At 53.5% G+C, this 6326-nt stretch overlaps 1 protein-coding gene across 1 annotated transcript in view; it reads left to right on the forward strand.

Annotated features, from left to right (window-relative positions):
- Positions 1–6075: 6075 nt before the first annotated feature.
- Positions 6076–6326, forward strand: part of RPS14 (ribosomal protein S14) — a 3620-nt gene continuing 3369 nt past the window's right edge. Inside the window, exon 1 of the mRNA XM_014948175.1 lies at positions 6076–6204. The gene's annotated coding sequence lies outside the window, so the exon portion shown is untranslated. The remainder of the gene's footprint in view (positions 6205–6326) is intronic.

The raw sequence follows: 6326 nt of genomic DNA on the forward strand, positions 1-6326 counted from the left end.
GCGCCGCCCCGCCGCCCGGCAGCACCGCCCCGGGGGCCGCGGTGGGCTGGCTCCCCGCCGGGATGGGGAGGGCAGCGGCATCCCCGCACCACCCGGCGGATCCCCGGGGCCGTCCTTACACCGTTTATTCCCCCCCCTCCCTCCTTCTCCTCCCGCCTGGCGCAGCTCCCGGCCCCGAAGTGGGAGCCCCTCCGGTCCCCCGGGGACGGGGATGACCGTAAGCCGTGCCATCATCTCCCGGGGGAGGACTCCCTCCATCCATCCATCCATCCCTCCCGGGAGCGGGGAGCGTGTGATGGTCTGCCCCGGGGATGCTCCCACCGGGTTTCTGCTCTCCCGGGCAGGGAGTTCCCCAGGGCAGGCACAGAACCGTACAATCGCCGGGTTGGAAGGGATCTTTAAGATGATCAAGTCCAACCATTAACTGCCCAAACCACCACTGAACCATGTCCTGCCACACCACGGCCACCGATCTTCAAATACCTCCAGGGATGGCGACTCAACCACTTCCCTGGGCAGCCTGTTGATAGACCCTTCAGTGAAGAAATTTTTCCTAATATCCATCATAAATCATCCCCGGTGCAACTTGAGGCCATTTCCTCTTGTCCTATCACATCTTACTCAGAAGAGACCAACCCCTCCCTCACTAAAACCCTTACTCAGGAGAAGAGACCAACCCCTCCCTCACTAAAACCTCCTTTCAGGGAGTTGTGGAGAGGGATAAGGTCTCCCCTCAGCCTCCTTTTCTCCAGGCTGAACACCCCCAGCTCCCTCAGCCTCTCCTCAGAGTTGTCCTGAATCATAAGGCCCAAGCAGTGCCTTTGGTATAACCAGGGTGCCACGTTGACGTCTCCTACAAGGAGTCCTCTTATCGTTGTCCTGAATCGTAAGGCCCAGGCAGTGCCTTTGGTGTAACCGGGGTGCCAGGTTGACGTCTCCTACAAGGAGTCCTCTTATCTTTCTCCCAGTGTGCGTGCACCCCTCGTGACACATTTTTTGAAGCCAGTTCAGCCTCAAATCATCTCCATCCTCCTCTCCAGACACAGAACCCCAGTGTGATCTCAGACCACCAGTTCATCACATCATTCCAGCTTTTCCACCCTGACTCCAAGCTCAGGGCGCCCATCTGAGTCACGGGCTGCCCTTGGACCTGCAAGCACACACAGAGAATTCCCTTCATTCCTCCCAGAGGGGAAAAACGAGCCTGACATGGCTCAGCCGCTCCGCTCCTGCCCCTGCCCTCCTCACGGAGGCTGCCAGGGGCTCCACCGGCATGTGGGGACCTGCTCGGGTCCATGTTAATTGCCAGCACAAGCCGCCCGGCTCCATTTCACCGCCTGCATGAGAAGGGATGGCGTGCACGAAGAAGACCCCGCCAGGTTTCGTGTCCAGCCCCCGGGGACAAGTTTGGTGTCCAGCCTGTGGGGATGAGACACAGCAGAAGGTCTGTTGGGTTTGGCTTTGGCAGCCGCGCTCTGGGAGAGCTTCCGACTCAACGGGAGGCGAGGAAGCAATTTCAATCAAATGAAGCAGGCAGATAAACAAACAAAAAGAAAAGAAGAAAGGAAATCGTAGGGAAGGAGACACAAAGAATTGCAGACAATTATGGCTGCAAATTTTCTAACGCACTCCAAAGCATTCATTGAAGTCAAAGATGTCTTATCCTTAAACATTTCACTTCCCTCACAAGCCTTTTCTCTGAAGATCTTTGAATATCTCGCCTAAGCCAAAGTTACTTGAAAGCTCTGAAGACAAAAAGGGACAAGCAGGAATTTTTTCAACTGCAAACTGCTGTAAAGGGTATTAAAGGGATTTTTTTTTTTTTTTTTTTTTTGCAGCCTTAAATGATTTGTAAACTCAGCCTGAAAACATATCTGCACTGGGAATGGCTTTCTGAGGCCACGCTAACCTCCGTCAAGAGTTTTAGCAGAGGCGATTCATGCACAAATCATCGAGCAAAAAAGGCAGCAATGAGTAATCAAAGGCACGCACCACACTCCGAGGACAATCTGCAGAATCCACAATCTGCAGCGGTAAAGTTTTCCACTGAATAATTACTTCTGAGAGAAAGGAATTTGTTGAATGCTTGGTCTGGCATTTGCTAATACGTTTTTGGTTTTGGTTTTTTTTTTTTTTTAAAGAATGACCTACTCCCTGGAAACAGACGGCTGCTCAGAAAAGCACTGGTATTTATTAATATCAGCTCTACCATTTTACATGAGTATCAGGTAGCTTTTTTTTCTCCCCCATCTTCTGTTTGCAAACACAAAGGAAACCAGTTCCTTTCCTGCATGCCTTAACTAACGGGCTCTTCTTCAGTACATCTGTTGGAAAGAAGTTCAGCGCTTCCTCCGCATTGTCTCCAATTTATTAATCAACACTTTCAGCTCCCTACTGAGTTACAGCCAAATTATGGTCCCCTTGAAGTCCATGGCAGCACTTCCACCGGCTTCATTAGGGCCAGAAACCGGCTCTTGAAGTCTCTGCCAATTCCTTAAGTGCTTTAACTTCAGCACTGGATATTTCTTTTTAAATCTTCTTACGCCTGGTTCTGACACATCATTTTACATGTGTGCATGCACAAACAGCCTTTCTGAAACTAGAAACGGCCTTAAAAGCAAATGGAAAAGTTTGGTTTTTTTTCATTTTTATTTGTTGGAGTGGGACACGGACCCGGAGTAATGATGGAATCTCAATATGAGTATGGTCATTCTCCTTTATTTGTGGCATATACAAAGGTTATATAGACAATCAAGCAGAGCACGTGATAGCAACATTAATACAATTGGTTCATTACACTTGTCCACGCGCCTGAAGCGATCAAATGATTGGTACAGGGTTGCTGCTCATGCGAAGGAGTCTGTCAGCATTTTCTGGACTTGGTTCTGCTTTCACCAAGTCGCTACTTTTCCTTACTTCTGTTTTCCTCAGGAGAGTTAATGGTTATTTTTAGGCCTTTATCTAAATCAAAGACTGGGTTGCTCATCGCAATTAAATCGTGCCCCTTTTCACACAGCCATTCCTCCACATTTATTTTTTTTCTACCTGTGAATGATGGCATTTGGGGTCCTGAATTTCTCTTTGCTGGGGCTGTTAGAGGAAAGATGCTGCTTTGAGGGGCCCAGAGATGTTGCCCACCAGCACTGTAAGAGCCCCCGGCCGCAGATGCTGCTCCGAACCAGGCAGAAGGCGAAAGTTCAGCCTCCAGGGAGAGTTTTGGCCTCTTCCAGCTCCAATCTCTGTTTCAAGGCCACCAGTAAGGCCACTGGACCGGTGGCTGGTGGGAACGAGATGCAGCCACGGAAGCAGTGACATCCGAGCACCAAAAATTCCTCCTTGCGGGGAACCCAGAGCTGAGGGCTTCACAGGTCAGGCCAGTTGCTTCCCACTGACCCCTCTCAGGCAGGACCAGTGTACACCAGGGCCAAATTCCAGGCGGGAGAAGAGGTCAAGAGCAGCATTTCCATTTGCCTTGGCTCTCGGGCTTCTTTTTTTGTTTAGTCACCGGCTGAGTTATGAAATCCGCCTGCAGCGTCACTCTGCCTGTGGGTTTCCCATGGGCTGGAGAGGCTATTACCAAGGAGCAGCTGGAATGTTAATTACCCAATAAGGAACTAAATCTGGGGGATTTCTCAAAGCAAATACACATCGTCTCTGGCACTGACCCCGCTGTGGCCTGAGCACCCTTCCTGGCCAGGCTGGAGAACACAATCCTTGCAGACCCTGCCTGGTGTCTCCCTTCTCGCCCATCCCAGCCCAGGAAGGTCCTCAGCGCTGTCCTCGGAAGCTGGGACAACTTGGCCGGAGCTGGCATTCGAGCCCCAGGAACATTTTGCAAGGCAGGCAGTTCCCTTGCAGGCACTCCAGGACTGGTGAAAAGCAAAGAGAGAGGGAAGAATTCACCCTGGGGAGTGGAGAAAGTCCCATCCTGCACAGAACCAGGAGGGACCAGGAGCAGCCTGGCTCCCAGCTGATTTGGGGTGGATTTTGAACCGCTGGGTTGGGTGGTTTTTTAGAAGCTCATCTTCTAATGAGATTATTTCAGCCTGTTACCCCATAAGTGGAAGCTTGCCCATTTCCTTGCCTCTGGCTTGCATCTGTTCCAGGGCTAGTGCAAGCCTCGTGGAGGATTGAAACAGCCTGTCCTCTTCCTCGGGGACAAAGCCACCCTGCCTGGCTCACCCCACGGCTCCTTCTTGGATGGGTCACCTCAGCCATCACGGCACACGTGGCCCGAGGCAGGCTGAGCTCTGCAGCGCTCGCCTGCTGCCAGCCCCTTCCTTTAAATCAGGCCACGGCCGGTGTCACCGGAGCCCCCGGCTGGAATTACAGCACTCCTGCCAATGTATATTTTAAAAGCCTCTCCTTCAATATTTAAACAGGAAGATCCCTGACGCAGCAGCAAACTGCTAACAAAGAGAGGAGCAGGAGAAGATGGCCCAGGGGTCAAGACAGGCGTTGTGGTGGCACCCGTCCTGTGAGGAGTGGCTGAGGGAGCTGGGGTTGTTCAGCCTGGAGAAAAGGAGGCTGAGGGGAGACCTCATTCTCTACAACTCCCTGAAAGGAGAGAGAGTGTAGCGAGGGGGGGTCAGTCTCTGCTCCCAACGGGCAACAGGACAAGAGGAAATGGCCTCAAGTTGTGCCAGGGGAGTTTTAGGATGGATATTAGGAAAAATTTCTTCACCAAAAGGGTATTCAAACATCGGAACAGACTGTCCAGTGAAGTGGTGGAATCACCATCCCTGGAGGTATTTAAAACATGGGTAGACGTGGTGCTGAGGGACATGGTTTAGCGGTAATTTGGCAGTGCTGGGTTAAGAGTTGGACTTAATGATCTTAAAGGTCTCTTGCAACCAAAACGATTCTATGATGCTTGGCCAGGAAAAGGTATGCTGAAAGACGTCAGCTTTGCTGGGCACATGGATACTGCCCTAAAAACTTGCAGCACCCTAGAGCTGCTGAGCTGATGGATGCAAGAAGAGGGTCAGAAGGTTCCTATGGGCCAGCAGCAAACACTGTCAGTCAAGCAGAGGGGCTGGACCCTCCCTGACAGTGTGTTTTCAGGCCTTGGGACTGAGTAATCCCGCCAGCGGGGCCATTATAAGCAGTCTCCCTCAATATATCTTCAGCCATTGGCTTCTCGTCTGGTCAGACCAGCTCCGAAGGCAGCTGCTGGGTGGAAATCTGAACACCCTTCCCCAGCCAGGCACCCTTGGGTGGGCTCCCACTCTGCCACCACCACCCAGTCCCCCTGGGCTCCGAGCTCTCTGCCTCCCCGGAGGGATAAGATAAGACCTTTTTCCAAGGGTCTTTGATGTTTCCCATCTTAACTCTCCTTAAATCAGCTGGAATCAGAAAGTATTCGCTTGCTGGACCAACTTCATATTAAACTTTGCAGATTTACATGTTGTTTGCTTCAGCAGCGGAAAAATCTCCCCCACTGATTGCTCTAGGAGGCAGTCCCTCCACCATTGCTCACAGCTGCAACGTCTACACCACTCACATCAGCCGCCTGACAAAGAATTACGTGTAATAAAATCTCTCGTTAGCTCCTTAAGAGAAAATACTCCAGACTTCCACACATTAGCACCTCTATGTGCGTCCCTGTATGGGTAAATTCCCAAGCGTCTCCTGGCAGGCAGGGCTCCTGCCTGAGGTCAGGCCAGGGACCCCCATGACACCTCAGTGACACCTCAGGAGGGGGAACTGCCTGGCTTTAGCTGAACCCAGGAGGCACCGCCTGTGGCTGCGTGGCCGAGAGGAAGCAGGCACTGTGCTGCCATTACACTGATTCTCCTCCAGCTGTTTTTTTTTTTTTTAAAACCGATTCAGGCCTGCGTTTCCAAAGCGCCTCCTGGCACGGCTCTGTCAGGAGCATTCGACGCCATCTTGGGGAGGGACCCTCGGCCAGCGGCCGCCGCCATCTTGAGAGGGACCTCGGCCAGGAGGAGGCCGCCATCTTGAGGAGGTCGGCCGGCTTACCCTCGGTAGTGTCGCTCGCGGTTTCTCGGCGGCGACCGGCGCGGCGGGATCGGGGTCGAGATCGAGGCAGAGTCCTGCCCTGGCGACCGGGGAAACGCCGCTTCCTCCCCGCCGTGGCACTCGGCCGCCTCCCGCCACCACTTCCGGGTGAGCGGCGGTGACCTCCGCCCCCTGACCCCTACCGCTTCCTTTCCAGCGGCGGCCGCCGGAGCAGAGACGCGGGTGAGTGCGGGGCTGCGGTGTATCCCTCGCCATCCGCTGCCATCCGTGCCCCGCCGCCGATCCCCCGCCTGCCGCTCGCCTCCCGGGGCCCAGGGCTCCGCGAGGCAGCGCGCCCGCCGCCG

The sequence above is a fragment of the Calidris pugnax genome, unplaced genomic scaffold (assembly GCF_001431845.1).
Source record: "Calidris pugnax isolate Ruff unplaced genomic scaffold, ASM143184v1 scaffold27, whole genome shotgun sequence".
Lineage (NCBI taxonomy): Eukaryota > Metazoa > Chordata > Aves > Charadriiformes > Scolopacidae > Calidris > Calidris pugnax.